The 19,835-nt window shown below is 55.7% G+C and overlaps 1 long non-coding RNA gene across 1 annotated transcript in view; it reads right to left on the bottom strand.

The window, feature by feature from the left end:
- Positions 1-783: 783 nt before the first annotated feature.
- LOC141569347 (uncharacterized) overlaps positions 784-19,835 on the bottom strand; it is a 450,266-nt gene continuing 431,214 nt past the window's right edge. The window contains exon 7 of the long non-coding RNA XR_012492884.2: positions 784-1,605. This is a non-coding gene — a long non-coding RNA (uncharacterized LOC141569347). The remainder of the gene's footprint in view (positions 1,606-19,835) is intronic.

Consider the following 19,835-nt stretch of genomic DNA (forward strand, 5'->3'; position numbering starts at 1 on the left):
CCCGCACCTCACACCCTCCGTCCTAGGCCTGGCTGGCCCTCCTCTGTCCCTCATAGGAACTGCTCACTCTGGAAACGCAGCCCTCCCTGCGCCCCAGGGAGCACTGTGCCTCCCAACCCAGGGCGTGGGGCTCCATCTCCACGGACCACTGCTTGTCCCTTACGGCCCTTCTGCATGACGGTGTCCGGCCGCTCCCTCTCCGCCCCATGTCCTCCCGGAAACGACCCCACGGAGGCCCAGGGCGCGGTGGCCCCACGAGCGAGCTCCCTCCACATGTCCACGGAGGGCCTTCACTCCTGCCAGACGGCGGCAGGCAGCGTGAGTGAACGGTGACAGCAAACGCGACAGAGCCCAGCAGGGGCTGGGAGCTGCGGGCGGCGCCATTTGGGACAGTGGGCAGGGCGCCATCCACCGGGTGCTCCGACCTACCTGCGAGATGGCGGGTGCACTTCCGCCGGAACAAAGTGAGCAGGCAGGATGGAGGCAGCACCACGCACACCTGGCCTAGCCACCTGGGCCCCGCGGGGGAGGGGGAGCGGGCGCCAGGATGCCTTAGGGCACCCGCTCGGCCGCTACCTGCCCGAGCCACCACCACACCGAGGCCCTTGACATCAGGCCACTTTTCCGAGACTGGAAAAGAAGGCTATTTTGTCTAATTCATATAAACAAACATAGGAGGTCAAGCAAAACGAAAATGCAGAAGAATATCTCTCAAATGAAGCAAGAAGACCCCCCCCCCCCATAAAAATCCTAAGGGAATGGAGATAAGTAATTTACCTGAAAAGGAGTCACGGAAACGGGACATTAGGGTGCTCACCAAACTGGGGTGTGGAGCAGAGGATCTCAGGGAGCCGGTCAGCCAGGAGAAGGTGCAGCGCCGACGAGCAGAGCCCGAGGGTCCTCCCGTATCACCACCTTCCTCTGAGCGCAGACCTGCTTCCCGTCATGTGTGTGTCCCTCACTCCTCACTCTGCAAACACAGAGCCGCTGCGGGAACTTGCACTCAGTGTTTCCTGAACGCAGGCCACCTCCCGAAGGATAATTCACGTTAGCTCATTTGCCTCATATCTTGTCTTCTCGAGTTTCTTTCCTGCTCCAAGAATGTAGCAAAAGTAAAAATGTAGGCTCCCAGGAGCACGCAGAAGTTCTTGGGAGGTCTTCCTGAGGAGTATCCACGGAGAGACCCCAGAGAGCGATGCTCTGACACTGGTTGTGCGCCCTCATGGGGGTCTGAGCCTGACTGGCCGAAGTCACAGAGGCTGAGAAAGGCTGATGGGTTTGGTGAGAGTCACACACCAACCAGACATCTAACGCCTGTCTCCTGACTCACAGTTCAGTAATTTCTTCCCTCCTGTCAAGACGCTTACGTACAATTGCTCAGGGCTGCTGAGACTCCCGAGGAGAGAGTATCTTCTGCATGAAGGAAACACTGGTTTGTTTCTTCCCAGCTTTTCCTCCCAGGTGGCACCTTCAGACTTAGAGAATCTCAATAATGTTTTCTTTCCTCTCAGCCCAGGGCTGATTTGCGGTGCCTTCCCATTTATAATTTCCAAGTGGAATACTGTTAGAACTTTCCTGCTTATCTTTCTCTTTTTCAACTTGGAGCTGGAATATAAAAGAAAAAAAATAGTTGTAAAAAATAGTTGTAAGCTGTTAAGGAGAAATTGAGAAGACTTACAAACAGAGGGTCCAAAAAAAAAGCTGAGGCAAGAAAACGGGGGTTCAAAAACGTTAGTTAATTACTAGTAAAGCCACCTCTCCAATCTAGTTTGGGCGACCGTTGACGTCTGGGACTGGTTTTCGAGTCTGATCCTTATCAAGGGCTTTGTCAGTAGGCACTGCCATGCCTTAGCCCGTTCCACAAAGACAGTGAAAGAGAAGAGAGAGGAAATAAAGCGAAAAGAAACACAAGGGCCTAACCCCCTCCCATTGTCCACATTTTAAAGACGGGTCCATGAAGAGCGTTTGAAGACAGAACAAGTTGATCGTGCCCTATGAAGTTTGTCGGCTGGTGAGCAGAGCCCATGGGGGGGCACTCTGCAGCGCCCCCTGGTTCTCCCCAGGAAGAATGTGTTTCGTGCTCTCCAACCCAGACTCCAAAGCTCTTTTTGTTTCACGCAAGCCGACCTCCTAGGTGACATCGCGTAACTCCAGTGATGTGAGGATGCCAGTCCTTTATCAGTCCTGGCAGTGTCCCCCTGGTCTGTCGCCTGCCTGTCTGCGGGTCTCGGAGCTGCGTGCACAGAGCCAGTGGGTTTAAGCCACGGCTTCTCTTAGGGGCCAAGTGCAAGGAAAGAAGCCTCCTGTGGCCCCAGCCTGAGAAGGCTCCTCAGGCCCCCTGAGGGCAGGCCCTGAGCGCTTCCCCGGGGGTTTGCACCACTTCTCACAGGGCAGCTCCTGGCCATGGGAGCCCAAGGGGACAGCACATGTCAGCAGCTCCCTCTGCAACCTCTGCAGGTGGGTTCAGTGCTCGGCCCACAGATGTTGCTGGAGGGACCCAGTGCTCTGGAAAGCCAGCCTGAGTCCTTTATAAGTGAGCGTGACAAAGGCTTCCATCATAGGCGGGATGGTACCCGGACCAGTGTGGCTTGTCAGCCGACGCGTCCTCACCTGCAAGGGCATCTAACCTCAGTGTTACTTCCCTTAGCACCGTGCGGCCCTCAGAGGTGCTCTCGCTCAGGTGGCTGACGAGAGTATGGTTTTCCTCCACACAGAACCACAGGCATCACTGTGTTCCCCCTCAGTAATTCATCCAGCAAGCTTTTATTCAGCGTCTGCTGTGTGCACAGACATTTTGGGGTACACCAAAGAGAAAGTCATTCCTGGTCAACAAACGGTTGTTGAGGACGCACTACGTACACACAGGTAGTGGGCATATAAGACCACGGAGCTGAGGGACTTGTCTTTAAGGAACTTCGGCGAACAGTCAAGTGTCACACTGAGTGTGAGGTGAGGCAGGTGACCCAGCGCCCTGACTCACCCACTTTCGTTTTCACTGTTTGAACTATAAGCAGCATCTCACTTGGTACTCGGCACTAGGCGTAAATAACACTAGATTTGTTCTCCCACATACCCCCAGTGATGGCCTAGCACATAGTAGGTGCTCACAGATACTTGCTGAATTAATCAATGAATCATTATGTCAGGGACTGAGGCCCAGTCGGCATGATGTTTCCATCTCGGTTTCCCACTCCTCCGGGAGCCTGGTATCTTTTGGAGTCTTTCCCCTTCAAAGTTGTCTCAATGTCATCTTTTCCTGGAGTCCCCAGACTGTCTGAGACAAGGCTGGGAAGACGGGAAGGTGGTGGATTGACTTTCCGTGCCCTTGCCCTGCTGGGGACCGTCCTGGGGCCCATCCTCCCCTGGGGACATCCCTGGAAAGGGACCAAACAGGCCAAGCGGGAGTCCCAGCAGGTCCTGCTGTGCTTGTGCCCTGTCCATTAGAAGATCCAGGAGCACCCCAAGTTTCTGGAGCCCACCCACCATTTTATGTGCCACTTACCGTACCCACCCAACCATGTCAGAGCGTCTGAGCCTGAAAAGGACCCCCTCCTGCCAACGTGAGACGTCCACAGGCTCGGATGTGTGCTAGGAACTCTGAGCCCAGGGTGCCTCTGGATTCAGGGCTGCTGCCGGGCGGCCCCTCCTCCCCTGCGCGTCCACGTACATTTTAGCCACTCAGTCCCTCAGTTGGGACAAGCTGAGGAGTTGTTTCTTTTGCAATTAACAGCTAAGTGAAACCTTCTAGCACTGGAGACTCTGGGGACTGACTTGGCCACCAGGCCTCTGTCCCCTCCATCCTTTCTGCTGAATAACCACGAAGCCCCGTGGCGAAGAGATCAGACCTTCAGGAGGTGTATTTGCAGTCAGTGGCCAAATATTTCTGAACTTCAACATGACGATGACAGCAACACGGATTTTTGTTTGCAGACGTGTTTGCAGCACCTGGGAGTGTCGTTCCCTAATTCATACGTGTCCCTATTTGAGCCCCAGCGGAGAATGTGTATATTTGGTCTGGAGAGAATTCATTTAACCAAAATTTGGTAATTTAGTCCAGAATCCCTTCAGACTAGTAGACATGTGTAAAGCTGTTTAACACTCATGGACGGTTAAGACATTTTTTTTCTGAAATATGAGGTGAATGCTTCATTATTGGAGGGCGGGGAACGAAAGCAGGCAAGTTTACAAAAGAACCACCAAATGATGTCATCCGTGGCGGGGGACAAACTCGGGAAAGTGCTCGGCCCCCAGGAGAACGCTGTGGGGGGAGCATGCGAGGAAGGGGGGCTGCGGGCAGGGCTCAGGGACGGAGGTCTGAGTGGCCCCAGGGCTCGAGGAGGGGCCCACGGGGGACCCCTCCACGTCTGAAAGCGACGCCTCCAGAAGGAACTTTACTGGGAGACAAAGGTCTGACTCGCCAAGGTCTAGGCTCCAGGGCACGTGTTACAACCCCCCACCCCCCCTTTCCCTCCCCTCCCACCTGGTGCTGACTTTCCGCGGTGGCATTCCTATGAAAATGCCCATTTCCACGGCCACAGACTGAAGCTGCACGTTTACTCTACGAACGTGGCCTTTGTCACTGCATTCGTCAGCTTGTCTGTGACACAGCAGTGACCGAGCGATCTCTGTCTTCTGAGAATGGATGAGAACGACGGGTCAGGGATGCAGCCGCCCATCGGGGTGGGAAGGGTCGGGCCCCCGCCCTCAGTCCAGAGGCGCCTCCAGCCCCTGCGCAGGCGGCTGGTCCCCAGCCCTGGGGCTCGTGCGCCTTTTGTCCCCGTCGCCTGCACCTGGCGCTCGCGCCGCTAGAGGGCGTCGCTCGCCTGGAAATGGACTTGCCGAGTCTGGTTCCCTCCCCGGGGCTGTGGGTTTTGCTCCCGCGTGGCCGTTTTTGCAGAGGGTTTCTTCCCGTTTGTGCCCAAGCGTGCGCGGCTTGTCCTTTACACGTGGCCGTGGCCGCGTGAGCAGGGCAGACCCTGCCTGTGCCCCGCAGGCTTAGAGCTCCCGTGGGGCCAACACGCGGGGCCAACACGCGGGGCCGACACGCGGGGCCGACACGCGGGGCCAACACGCGGGGCACCGCCCAGCCCCCGCTCTTTCCCTCTGCGGGTCACGGTCACAGCGCTCGCTGCCCGGCCCGTCCAGCCAAGGTCCCCACTCAGGACAGATGAGCCCTCATGCATGAGGTCCCTTGTCGTGGTCCTGGTGTCCTCGGCGAGGCTGCTGACACGCCGCCTTTTCACATACTGGTTCTGCAGCACAGCAGGGCCTGCGAGCCCTCGGCCTCAAACCCGTGTCAGCGGCGACCTCCCTCACTCAGGGGCTGACCTCTGTTCTGTGACATGCGGGGCCTCGGGGTGACCCTCTAGGAGAACGTGGGGGTTAAATATTGCTGGCCTGGCCTCTGCCTGGAATATAGACACACGCACCCCTCAGATCAGTTCCTCTGATGCTCTCTGGGTTTCCTGCAGGCCCAGGGAGGGCCCGGCCGCCAGCTCGTCCTCGCCGGGTTCTGCCCTGGGCCTGGCAGCTCTCACTCTCCTGCTGCACCAGGGGACAGCTTGTGAGTCAGGAGTAGAGCTGAGTGTCCATGAGCCCTGGGGGGAGAGAGCCAGGACCTGGACAGCTGGTGGCTGAGGGCGTCTGTGGAATGGCTTTGGGGGCTGACCTTTCCTGGGGGTCGCACACTGAGTGGGCATCTTCTGCAGGAGAGCTGTGTGGCCGTGGCAGAATTTGTCTCCGTGGCTGTCCTCTTTCTTGGCTTTTCCTCCCCTGCACGACACTCTGCTCTCCTTGGGGATGCTGGCCCATTTGGCAGAGCATGTCCTGTCATCACAGTGTGCCACCGATAGGAAGAACGAGGGACCACGCTGTCCCGCTCTCTCCATCTATACATGAAGAACAGGAGCCCCTCGCACTGCAATGTACGGAATAATTACAGCTATCATTTCTCGATGGTTTTACACGCGGGGCACAGTTTTAAATGCGCTACTGCGTTCAGTCCTTACGATAATCCTGATAATATTATGACAGCATTTTGAAAACGCGGAACTATGTAAGACTCTTCTAAGGTCACACAGCGAGTGGCAGAGCACAGTCCAACCAAGGGGCGAGGTATCGTACTTGATGATACATGTTCAAAAACGGTGTTATTTATTGACGGTGTGCTACGTACCAGGCACTGTACATATGTTATCTAAAACCTTTACAATAACTGCATTACATATAATGCTCCCATTATACGAGGTCTGACAATTAAGTTCATGGACTTGTTGCAACGCTGTTGCTAACCCTCTCGCCCGACTTCTGAGTACCGTCAGTGCACGTGTGTGGAGCATGGCAGAAGACTGAGGACTGCTTTGTGCCCTGCGTCCCTGTCCACGGTCCCTACACTGCCTGGAGTTGGCACGTGCCCATCACACAGCGGTGGTCAGTGCTGGCTCAATGCATGCAGTCACAGGAAGTTTCTTCTCTCCTCTCTGTCTCAGATACAGCACAGGGAGGGGAGCCTTCACGATGACATCCGGAAATAGTAAGATAGCAAGGTGGTTTCAGCCAGCCGTTGTGTGTGTGCGCGCGCGTGCGCGCGCGTGTGTGTGTGTGTGTGTGTGTGTGTGTGTAGATAAGGCAGAAGTATTCCCGACCCTACGCTAACCTCTCCCTTGGATTTGTGCTATGTGTTGGCCACACTTAAATGTGTTTCCATCTTTACAAAGACCAGAGATCACATCTCTCGCGTTTATTTTTATTAACTAGACTTGACTTTGAAAGGGGACATTGAGTAATGAGTATTTCATATCATGAATGCTGAGATTTAATCTCGGATCTTTCCCTAGAAAGTCTGTCTCTCTTGATCTTTGTAACGGTGGAAAACAAAACACCACCAACAGTGATGCAGGTGGTGGGGACGACAGGTCCCACTGAGACGATGACATGTACTGGCTCGGTTTCCCCATCAGTGCTTTTGCTCACGCTGCTGGCCTTGCCGGGGACGCTGTTCCCTCTCCCTTGTTGGGTGAAATGCTCTTCATCCGTCATCTTTTTTGAGACTTGACTCTACATCTTTTCTTCTCTCTAAAGCCCTGTTGCATTTGGCTGTGACTCTTTTATGAGGTTTATCACATATCCTATGGCCCCCGGTAGACTTAATTTTCTTTGGGGCAATAGGCATATTTCCCCAGATAGGAAATATTTTCCTCATCTTTAAATCCTTATTTTTGTCCTTCCCACACAGGCCCAGCACACATAAACCCTGCTGAATGAGTGAGTGAACGCGCAGTGGGGTGCTAGCTGGGGTGGTAAATCACGCCCAGTCTTGTCTCTGCTACTTAGGAGCTCTCCCGGCAATGCCCCCTTCCCTCTGCTGCACCATCAAATTTCCCATTTATCGGGTGATTCCCATCCAGATATAAAGATAGCATGATTTTCCCATGTTTTTAAAAAAGGAAAACAAAAACATGTCTGGACCCCACGCCTTGTGCATTTATTGTCTCATGTCTGCTGCCTGTTAGGATAAAACGTGAGTTCTTGCCTCTACTCTGTTGCCAGGATCCCACATTCCTTTCACACGCGCTTGTCAGCCTCTGTGCTCTCGCTAAGATGGCCTGTGACATCCCTGTGCCGAAGTCCCGTGGTCCATCCCGGTCCTCGTCCAGCTGTCCCGTCGTCTGACACCAGGCTCACTCTCCTAGTCACTTGGCTTCCAGAGGGACGAACCTTCCCGTCCACTTCCTAACCCACTGGCAATTCCTTCTCCTGCCGCCTTTGCTGATTCCTCCTCGTGGATCTTTAAACTCGAGAGGAAGCCATGGCACAGAGCTCAGCCCCACTCTGTTGTGTCTCTGTTCCCTTCTGACAGGACACCACCCAGCCTCGTGACGTCAGGCAGACCCCGTATGCTACGGATTCCCAAATCAATGGCCGCAGCCTTCGCCTCTCCCCGGAGTCCAGCCGCCTACTCAGCATTTAACCCAGAATGTCCACAGGGCATCCCAAACTTTCCATGTCTCCAACCTCATACCTCGTCGTCCCTGCACCTCATTTCTCCACACCCCATTCTTCTCACCTCAGCAAATGGCTATTTCATTCTTACATTTTCTCAGATAAAAACCTTGTGTCGTCCTGGGGCCCTTTTTCCCATATTCATGACCAACCACCAGCCCACCCTACACGCTCTACCGGCAGAGCACACCCGATCTCAACCACTGCTCGGCACCTTCTCTCCATCCTTGATTAAGGAGGCCACCACGATGGCCTCCCTGCTTTCACCCTCGTCCCCCTGCACTCGATTCTCAAGCCAGCTACCAGCAGGAGCCTTTCGAAAGCCCAGATCAGATCCTGTGCCTCCCCTGTCGATGGCTTTCCATCTCAGAATCAAAGCTCTCACATCAGCGAGGCAGCACAGTGCCCCCCAGGCTCGTTGGACTTGCCGCGCCCTCCACCTGGGAGAACCTTCCTGGGGGTTTCCAGGAGCTCACCCTGTCACTGCGGTGAAGTCTGTCTTCGAAAGTCATCATACCAAAGACACGCTTGCTAATCACCCTTTGAAAAGCATGTCCTATCCTCTCTCTCTTCCCTTGTTCACCATCTGACACCCTATATAACTCACTCGTTCAATGTCTATCGTCTGTTTGCTCCTCGCCGGAGTCTAAGTTTCATCGAGAGTGGAATAGTTGTCGGCTTTCCTTTTCACTGCTGAGTCCTTAGTGCCTAGATTCAGTGTCGGCCGCAAAATGGTGCTCAATAAACATTTGTGGTTGTTCCATAAAGAAAGCAAAATACTAACCGGCGGCTGCCATCTTTTCTTTCAGGACGTGGGTGGCAGTGCTACTGAAGAGAGAGTGATTCTTAAAAGTTGACAGTGAGTTGGGAGAAGGTAAGCACGCCTCCCCCCGAACAAAGGATCGTCAGGCACAGTTTTCAAGTAACACGAAGAGCCCTTTCCAGGACCTGGTGTCTCAGCCCTCATGGCTCTGCTCTCAGGAGTGTCCCCAGCACTGGGGACCCACCGTTGACCAGCCCGTGCATGGCATTTAGGAGCCTGTGGGGAGCAATTTGTTTTCTTAAGAGAAGATGATCAGTCCATGCAGACGTTAGACAAGTGTCGCCCGTTTGTGCTGTGTCCTAACAGGTCCTGAGCTCTGCCGTGAACGGTGTGACGGGCAGAGGAAACGAGGCCTGTCTGCTTCCCTCTTCCTGTAGGGGAACCTGTGGGGAGTGGCGGGACGGGGCGAAGAACCACGCTGAGCAGACAGAAGCAGTGCCCTTCCCCTCCACGGCCTTGGGCTTTTTGCTAAAACGTAGGTTTTATAGGGAGGTAGGCGGCTTCAAACGTGGAAAGACATGTGGTTGAAAAGACAGAATCAAGGGGATGCTCCTGGCGCCGTGTGCGAGCCCCACGCGTGCCCACAGCCCCCGGGTCTCACACGTCAGCGTGATCACTCGTGCGGCCCCAGGGGAGGCGCCTGACAAACTGCCAGAGGCCACCCCCCGGGGAGCCCTTCTCTCCACAGACCTGCGGTGGTTCAGTGTCCACTACATTCACGCCCTTCTGAAGGCGCAGTCCAATCTGGATGGACTAAGGCCACACAGGGTTTGACTGTGTTTCAGTCACGAAAACCAGAACTAAAAGACGACATTAATGAGTTCACTGTCTATCTTGACTGGAAAACGTGGGGTCAGAGCCGCGGTCGGACAGATTCTGAGAACGGTCCTCAGGCAGCGGTGTGACGCCCACTGGCTGCCTTCCCGTCTGTGTCAGGCTCAGAAGATGTGACGTGTGTGTGGACGTGATGCAGCCCCCACTGCAGATGACCTGTGAGGGGGGCCGACAGGGAGGGCGGAGGGACCGACAATGATGACCAGTGCGGCACCACGGCCGGGAGCATCTCAACGCTTGTCACGGCAAGTAGCCACTGTTCTTGTGCTAACGGGGGCACTGTAAGGACACCAGGCAGTTGGTGACTGCTCTCAGCTCGGCACGTTCTACGCACACAGCACAGAGCACATGCCCATAACGCACGGTGATAACTCTTCAGGAGCCCGGGGAGGGTGTCAGTCCCCCACATAGGACGCAGCACACACCCGCTTTCCCTGTGCTCCCTGTCTTCCCACAGCCTGCAGACTCCCAGGCCCTGGGCAGGGACGATGCATTTGGTAAAGGAAGCCTGTGACGGGGTGCGGGCCGGCCACCCAGCTGCCCTCAGCCCCGCAGGCGCGTCCTGGGGCCTTCCCTGACCAGAGGCTGTGCCTGGGACTCTGCACAAAGTGACTACTGAGTGATCCACATTCGTAGAGAGGTTCCAGTCTGAAAGGACAGCCAGACAGAGATCCTGCGAGGCAGGTCTGACAAGTGCTGACACAGGTGACAGGCGTTACCGTTACCGAGAGCGGCTAGACAGCAAAGACCCGGCAGGTAAGGACGGAGGCCTGTTCTCACAGGAACCATCGCTCTGGCAAACCCACCACGGCCAAGAAAGACGGTGAGTGTGGACGTTCAGATGCGAGACGATGCGATTCCCTCCTCGTGGCTGCCGCCCTGTGTCCAGCCATGCGCACGAGCTCACGTGAGCACATGTGAGCACACGTCCCTCAGTGTATCACACGATGGACCCGACCTGGCAGCCATGTTCTGAGGGCCCGGAATGAGGCGACGAGATAGGGACAGAGAGCAGTGGAGCGAGGACAAAGGGCACACACACGCCCTGGGTCCCAGCACACTGAGGGGGCACCTGAGAGGCAGGCAGGCAGCCCGGGGTCTGCGGGGGCGCTGGCACCCCTGGTAGGCACGCCTGTGACATGTGCCCTTGCCACCCTGTGGGTTTTCAGCTGACTGTCCCGTCTGAGGTGGGAAGAAGGTGAGGTGAGGCCCGGCTGGCTTTGGGTGATGGACCCGAGGGAGCTCTGCGCAGACCCAGACGACGGCTTGTTCATCCACCGTGAGGAGCTTGCTCTGGGCAAACACGCCCGGGAAGGACCCTCCCGTGGACAGAAGTCCCACCGCGTCCCCAGCGTGAGGCTGGGAGACGGTGTGATCCAGATGGCCTGTGTTTGCAGCCGAGGAGGAGAAGGCCCAGCTTTCCAGACAGCTGACGGGGCAGGGGCGGGAGGCGGGCAGGCAGACAGGACAAGCCCTGGGCACAGGGATTCAGACTGGGGGGCGAGGGGTGGGGGCTGCGGTGACCAGGACCTTGCTGATAAGGAACGGGGCTCTCTGTGGACCTGGGGCTCCGATTACATGGGGCTCGGGTGTCTTTGTGTGGCTGAGATCTGACTGATATTTATTCTTCCAGATTCCACGTTGTGACTCTGAGGAACAAAGGGCTGGTGAGAGCTGCTCTCTGGTGCCTAATAATTTGAAGGAATTTACATTTCAATGCAGCCTGTGCTCTGTTCCTCACACACGCTCCCCCACTCCCTCCTCGCCTCCCCTCCCCCAACTTTCTTCTGATGGAAAGAAGGGACCAAAGGTGATGGGGAGAGAACATCGGAGAGACGGCATCGGAGGGAGGAGATTTATTGTATTCCTGTTAGAATTTATTCCCTCAGAATCCTATTTATTTTATTTATGTTTATAAATCACACATTACCAAGTACAATGAAATCTCCTAAAAACCCAGAAGGTTCCTTGCTGTGCTCTGGGATCTGACAGAGGGAACAGAGGGAAAATGAGTGAGAAGTGAAGGCTGGGGAGAGCTGGGGGCTGCGTAGGTCTGGAGGGACCCTTTGGGGACAGCGGGTCTGAGCCAAGCCTCAGGCACATAAGCCCCTCTGTCCCCTCCCCCAGGAGAGGGGCCATTGTCAGGTAATTAAGCATCAGCATTACAGAAAGTACCTCACCAGGCAGGAGTGTGAAAACACATTTACAACTCATGTAAATGGGACAGGAGAGTTCACTGTTGGAGTGACATCAAGTGGCCATAAAGTGACAACGATAAAGTCCTCCTTGGTTAGGACTCTAAGGTCCCAAGAGCTTGCATTCTGCTCCTACACTGAGCCGCCCCCTCTGCCTTATGTTGCTGCCACCGGGGGCACAGTGACGGGTGAGCTACAGGGCGGCTGGGGTCCAGCTCAGAGCACGTGGCAGCCAGCTAAGCCCTACGTAGTGAGTTGAGGTTGTCTTCTGCTACCACCAGCTCCAAGACGTGCCGCGTGGCTTCTGCACTCAGGATGCTGACTGCACAGCTCTAACAGGGGGAGACTGCAGTAGGAGGCACATGCCCAGGGGCACGGAGGGCGCAGTCCCAGGAGGCTTCCTGGAGGAAGTACTGGTCGCCCTTTGGGTGGCCTGGGCCTGGGTTGCGAGAAGAGGAGGAAAGAGTTCTTGCCCTTGAGAAACTCACACACACATGCTTTGAAAGGACAGAGGAACAAGTGTGGCCCGTGACAACAAGGGCAGCACAATGTGTACAGAATGGCTGAGCGGTGCTGGGGTCAGAGGTTCTCACCGGGAGCTGGGCTGGGGGGGGCGGGGTTCACCACCCCCACGGACGCGCAGGGCAGTTTCTGCCTCATTTCGTTAGACGGAGGAGATTGTTACCAGAAAGCTGGAGAGGAAGCGCCATCTGGGAGCACGGGCACGTCACACAGACGGCCGGCCGGCTCTGCCAGCCCCACTTTGTTTCTGGCTGCGGATCACACGCCCCACGGCTGCCCCGGGACAAATGGGATGTGACAGGACGTGGGGTGTCGTCAGGGTGTGCTTTGCTTTCTCTCATTTTCTTTTTTCCTGGAAACTTGTAGTAAAAATAAAACTTTATGACAGTCTTCCTGTTTTTATTGTTGTTTTTGAGTTGAGCCACTGGTTGGCAAGGTAAAGGGCTGATGGGTTCCCCAGAGCTGGGGGTGACATGTGGGGTGCTGGCGGGGAGGCAAGTGCCCCTTGAGGCTGCACGGAAACCTCTGTGCGCGTGTTGTCAACCTCAGGATGGGGGAGGGTTGTGACGCTTTACAAGCACCGAGCGGCCCAGCCAGACTGGACCAGTGGACGCGGGAGTCTCAGCCTCGCCCTCCTACCTGCTGCCCACACGTGTCCCCGCCCTTCCCGACGCCCTTCCCACCAGAGGGGGTAGAGCAGCCGGTCTGTCTGCTGGCAGCTACGCAAGGCCCTGGGTTCTGACGTCTGGGACGTGGGGGGTTGGCCGGAGGCTCACGTAATGAGGAGGCCCCACCACCAAGACGGAGAGGCCTGGAGCATCAGTCACCCTGGTGTCACAGCACGAGACATCAGCTCGCTCAGCAAACGTCCGTGAGCGCCCAGAACGGAGTCCCCCTTTGCAGGGGTGTGAAGAAGTGAAACATCCCTACAGCCCGTGGAATACGCCAGGGAGACCCTCGACACCCATCTCCCACTTGTTGGCTTGTGACTTGGGACAAGTGACTAAACTCGTCTGGCCCTCAACTCCTCATCTGTCAAAGCATTTGCGTCACTGCTGCCCTGCCTGCCTCCTTCCCAGCCCCCCCCCCCCCCTGGAACCCTCAGCGCCTCTCGGGCTTTGCGGGTACACACCGCCCACCTGGGAAATGCATTAAAAAGCTTGGGCTCAGAACATGTAACGCACAGCATGTGGGGAGGGATCCAGAAACCCGCCTTGCTGGCCCGTCCTGAGGTGGCTCTGAAACAGTCACCAGCGGGCCATCCTTTGGGAAACTGTTTATTCTCTTCAGACTGTGCAGCCAGGTTTGGTCAACGTGTTGTATTCTTTCTCTGAGCCCCTTAGCATTTTATCTAAACCTCTCAAGAACACTTATTATGGACTCACGTTACAACAGGGATCAGAGGAGTCTTTGGAACCATCTAGCAACTCATTTATTCCACAACTTTTATTAACACTGTGCTCTCAGCGAACGAAACAGCAGCCCTGTGGCATTTTCACCCTGGGGGACTGAGACAGAAAATTAAGAAACAACCACTAAAATGGAAAGTCAGCGATACGGTACATGAGAAAGTAGTAAACGGCATGGAAAAAACAAAGAAGTGGAAAAAAAAAAAGCAAAAGCAGAGCCGGGGAACGGGGTCAGGAGCGCCGAGGCGGGGCTGGCTGCAGTATTACGTCAGGTCTCAGGACCCAGTGCCCCGTCCACGGGCAGGTCTCGGAGCCACTGACAGTGCCAGCTCCCCTTCTGTGAAGTGGGAATACGAACCCCAACCCGCAGAACCGTGAGGAACAGGGAGAAGCAGATGCCTGGGGTCCTCGTGCAATTAGGAAACGCGTCTTTCCCACCCATCTCCTCTCTCAGCCTGTCACTTTGTGGCACAGTCACCTCTGTACCCCAAGCCCTTATCCCCTGTGGACGCTCAGTAAATGACCAACTATCAGACACTGCGGGGGGCAGGGGGTGCCTGTGAGGGGTCCTCACTCTGCAGGGCTCTGAGACTCAGCCTGGTCTTCACGTGTGGGAGTCACACACCAAAGGTTATGAGCTGGTCAAGTCACCCCACATTGTGAGTTTGAGTTAGGGGCAGGGTCAGATCTAAATGAGGTCACGGGCGAGGGTCCCAGGAATGGCAGCGGAACCCGACTCTCCCCGCCCGTTTCCTACCGGAATGGTACGGAAATCCTCGGGTCCCCACATGGGCCAGCTGCCGCCTGGCCATTCTAAAGCAGACTGTGCACAGAGGACGGCTGAGCAGCCACACTCCCTGCCAAATACTTCATCTTCTGGACTCTAATGACGCATCAGTGCTCGGATGCACCGGCAATAGTGTGGTTCCCTTCCAAGAAAAAAATGCTTCCATATTAGATCTACACATTAACTGAAAATACATCTTGATTTCAGAAACGTTTGAATGTAGGAAAAATGTCCACTTAGAATGGAGAGACCTGAGTACCAGAGCCACAGAGCCTGAGACCTTGGGTCCCTGTCACGCTGGGAGCAGGGGTGGTCAGGTGTTCAGGCCATGCCCACGACCTCCCCCCACCTCCCAGCCTCTGCCCTTCCCCCATTGAAGTAGGACCTGAAATCCCTTCTCAGGAAAAGGAGCAGCCGGGGGAAGTGCTCTGACACTGGAAATGTGTAAGGAACCATCGTGGTGACGATGGGGAACTGAGCTCTTCCGAGCCAAGGCTGCTCCAGAGCCTGGTGACCCGGGTGTGAGGGGGCACAGCCACTGCACCTCCTGCCCTGGGGTGGGGGAGCGTGCAGGTAGGGAAAGCTAATTAACTGACAAAAGCACAGTGACGCAGCCAGCTGGGACGGCCACGCCTGTCCAGTCCAAAGCCCAGAACAGATCCGCTAAGCTGTGTGCTTCTCTCCTCTGTGTCCCAGGACTAGCCTGAGTACATTCAGGGGTGATCTGGAATAGGATGGGTTGGGGTAAGGGGTTGTTGGCAGAGAACGGCCGTAAAGCACCCCGTGACACTGTGGGAAGGAAGAGGAAGCAGGAAAACTCGCCTTCTCTCCAAGTCAGCACAGGCGAGGGGGCAGGTGGCACGGGCTGGGGCTGTCCTCGTTCAAGGCCACTGAGCTGGCATCTGCTCCCCAGGTGTTGCCCTCGGGAAGTGCTCAGTGGCCATAGCAGACTAAGGCAGGCCTGGCACCAAGGGCCACATGATTCCTGCCCTTTGATGTGGGTGCAGCAGGAGGGACTCAGAAAACACAGTCGGGAAGGCCAGCGTCAGGGGGGCAGGAACATCAGTCGCTCTGATGGGAGACAGACTCGCTGTTCCATTGCACAGGCACGCACACACGCACACACGCACGCACACACACGCACACATGCACGCACACACGCACACACGCACACATGCACGCACACACGCACGCACAGCCTGGGAAGACAGGATCCCAAGCGTCTCAAGGCGGCAAGTACAGCGGCTGACACAGGACGCAGCCTGGCGGGTCCCCCCTGCCCCTCCCCCGCCTGCCCCCCACCCACCTGGGTGCTGGTTCTGAGGAGGTGTGTGTGGGGGTGAATGTGTGCACATTTCCGTCCAAACTTAAAAGGAAGGGAAAAGAAGAAAGGGCCGGCTTTGGAGCAAAGCCGCAGCCACTCATAATGAATGGGGGAGTCATCATGAAAGAGCTGGGGCCCTTCACTCACAAGAAAAACGCGAGGCCCCAGGAAGACAGCTCTCTGGACGCCTGGAGGGTGGCAGCTTAAAAGGCCTTTCATTTCAGAGCCAGCCAAGGCGCAACGAGGATTTGATATACAACACAAGCTCTTTTCTCGTTTCCCCCTTTCCTCTCTTCCGCCCTCAGTCCCATCTTGGCTGAGCCATGGCAAAGCTAAATTAGAAAAACCTGCAGAGCATTGCGAGTCCAAACGCAGCACACGGCCAATTTATCACACGCAGCCCGGCTTGCTAATAAGCCCCGTATGGAAGGATACACCAAGCGCCCACCTTGAACTTCGGCACACACGGCAGCGGCTGGCTGGTGGTGGGAGAGGCCGGAGGCCCTGACAGGGGATGACGTCAGACTCAGCCTGAAGCCCTCGGCATCTGGCTTACATCACTGGCCTTGGGGCGCTGAGCCAAGGTGGGTAACGGGAGGCCCCTCGGTGAGGCGAGCCCTCGCCAAACACCCCATGGGGGCAGGGCCCGCTCACAGATGGTTCTGCAGGCACGAGCAGCACGGACGCAGACGGTGAGACTGGGGGACGGGCAGGCTTCTTTCTCTCCTTTCTGTTTTGGAAAACAGGTGTTTTCTAGAAGAAGCGCCTCCGACAACAGACCACGTTTCCTAAGTGGAGGTGGGGATGGTGTGCTTAGCATCAGGCCATTCCTGCGCCTGGCGGATTCGGAAAAGGAAAGGATAGCATCAGCTAACGGCACACAGGGGGCAGGCAGGACACGGATTCCTGGCCTTCCCCCCCGGTAACCTTGGGACCACGGGATCACACACTGGAAACGACGCAGGCTTGGGGTCCAACCCAGAGACCCAGCTTGCGGGTCAGTCTCTTGGTCTGTACGGGTGTCTCGGTCCTGATAACGATGAGCTTGGCGGAGCTCATGAGACCTATTCTGAGGCCTTTATTTGAAACATGGAGGGTTGTCAACTACTTCTGCTCAGTGGACTCACCTAAAAATATTGGTACCCGTGTCCAGTCCTAAGGGATATTCGGGGGGAAGGCCCGGGGTCAGGATATCTAGAAGCTTCAGAGAAGATCCCACCACACACCTGAGCCTGCGAACCACTGTGGTCAGAGGCCCCAAAACCAGGAAACCCCAAAGGCTTGGAAATTAACCCAGAAAGCAGGAATCAGCCTGAAAAGCATGGCCACTTTTGTAGGTCAGAAGTGATGGGGATGTGGAGGGCCTCATGATACGTGACAGAAGTCAGACAGAGCAAGACAAACATCAGATGATTTCACTTATAAGTAAGTGGACCAAACAAACAAATGAACAAATAAAACAAAAGCAGACTCAGAAACAAAGACCAACCTGATGGCTGCTGGGGGGAGGGCAATGGATGCAAAAGGGGAAGGGGCCTCTAGCCAATAATATCACGATAAGTGTGCATGGTGACAGAAGGGTGACAGATGGGTGACAGAAGGGTGACAGTTGGGTTCTAGTCTTAGTGGGGTGATCACACTGTAAGGTATAAAAATGTTAAATTACTATATTACACACCTGTAACTAATATAATATTGTATACCAACTACACTTAAATAAAATAAGGTTAAATTCAGAGTCACACACACACACACACGCAAAGGTGATCGATTATTGGCCATTTCGTGTGGTCCAAGCAATCGATGGCGGTCGCGGGTCCTCGGTCTCATGGGGTCCCTACAGTGAGCACTGGGTTCCCGATGCTGCCCTGAGTCATGTGACGTGTGACCGGGGGTCTGTCTGTTTCCTGCAGGACACAACCACCCTGGAAACACACGGACACCGGTGCATACAGGGCAACTAAGGTAAATATTAGGAAATGGTCAGAAAACACATGGGAAAAGGACACTGTTGTTAAAATTGGCGACTGGGAGGAAGACGGTCCTGGAACTGGACACGGAGTGTCACCCTGAGCTTCCGGAAACGCAGGCGGCAGTGGAGTCGTTGCCCTGACTCCAGGACAGCGAGGGCTTCGTTTCACGGCAGCACAGGCTGCACAGGCTGCCGTGTGGACCCGCACAGGGGGCCCTGGAAGCCGAGCACAGAGGCCTTGCTTGCGCTGCGGATGCTGCCGAGTTCAGGCTCTTCTGCACACTCGCTCCAGGGGCATCATTTCTACGCCAAGTTGCCGCCCAGGACTGGGTGACAGGCCAGTGGAAGCAGGGGCAGGACAGTGCCCCTGGGAAGTGGGGGCACCCTCCATGCTGAACCCCAAGTCGGCACGTCCCCCTTCCCGCCCTCATGAAGTAGAACGGTGCTGATATTGCATCACGGGTACTTCTTGTGCCCTCAGTTCTTTTTTGCAGGGTGACAAGGGGTTCGTGGTCCTTTTCTTTGCTGTCCTGTGATTGGCTGTGAAACTCTGGTCACGGAAACCCCTTTGCCTCCCAGTTTGATGTGAATCCACTGAAGGTCATTTATTCATTCGTCAAACTTCTTCAAGGACAGATCACGTGCCCACTGCTGTGCACTGAAACTTGTCAGGGTGGGACTCAGTGACATTTGCAGAGACAACTGAATGTGAGTGGTTGTGGGACACACCCTGCGACGTGCACGTGGGAGGGAGTGTGGGGAAGGAGGGACAGAGCAGCGAGAGGAGGGTGACGTCCCCACCAGCCTCCCGCGAGTCCACGTACAAGACCCGGGTTTGCAAAGCCCAGCCAAGGGGCAGAGGGGCACTGGAGACAGAAGCCCAGGATGGGCACATGCCTAGTGGCCGGAGGGACTGTCACAGGAGCTTAAATGCCAGCATGGGTGGGAGAGAGAAGAGGACAGAGATCGCCAAGGGCCAGCAAAATCAGATACCACGTGTCCAGTACAATCTCACATAGACTCTGTGTTCATTCCCCAAATGTTTGAGTGCCAGGTATGTGCCAGGCTGGGGGGCGGGTAACTGCAGCCCTGCATTCATTTTTATGAGCTTTCAACATCTGCACTGCTGTTGTCATTTCTTTCCGCTCTGACCTAAGTTTAACCCAACTCCATCCTCTGGGCATTTCCAGGAGAGTCAGAGTGGACAGAGCAGCTGCCCCCCAACATGCCACCCCGGTCCTGGTCCTAGGACACCAGAAAGACAAAGAAAGGAGAGGCAGCACCCGTTACTTTTCACTGAAGTCCTGCATCTAATTTCTTCTGAGACCCCCAGGGCCTGTGCTAATTTGTGTGGTGTTTTTGGGTCCGTGAAATCCTTACAAATCTGTGTATTGTTGAAACTGGTGAAGATCCCTGTTTGTCACTCAGATTCAGGCAGCGTGATAAGAAAAAGCCAAGTGGGAAGGAGATGGCCGGGCCTGAGGTTGCAATCACACCGGGAGAGCCGAGTCCAGGGTCCTACCCAGCTGGCTGGCCGGGTCCCACACTGCTGGGCTCTGCCCAAAATCAGTGTGAGGCTGGGATGTGGGCACATCCTGCGTCCTGAGGGGTCTGCTCCATTGTAGTTGCCCAGCTTCTGCTTCCCTCTCCACACTCTGAGCACAAGGCCTTGTAATCGTGGCTGGGTTTCTAGCGACAGCAGCTGTGACAATGAGCTGAGGCCAGGTCTGCAGCTTTGATGTTAACCAGAGGGAAGCAAGGTTTTTGTCTGCGTCAAATGGAAACAGATGCACGCGGGTCGAGCTGGCAGCATGCAGAACGGCGGACATGGGGGTTCCTGTACCCCCACAAGGTTCTCAGCTGGCAAACCTTCCCCCACTTTCCCCAACGTGGTGGGCAGGGAGCCTGCCCCCCTCCAGCCTCTGTCTCTATCCCCTCACCGTCCAGGTTCCTCCTGCTTTTGTCTGA

This window comes from Rhinolophus sinicus, chromosome 11, assembly GCF_057876585.1.
Source record: "Rhinolophus sinicus isolate RSI-liver-muscle chromosome 11, RSI-T2T, whole genome shotgun sequence".
NCBI lineage: Eukaryota > Metazoa > Chordata > Mammalia > Chiroptera > Rhinolophidae > Rhinolophus > Rhinolophus sinicus.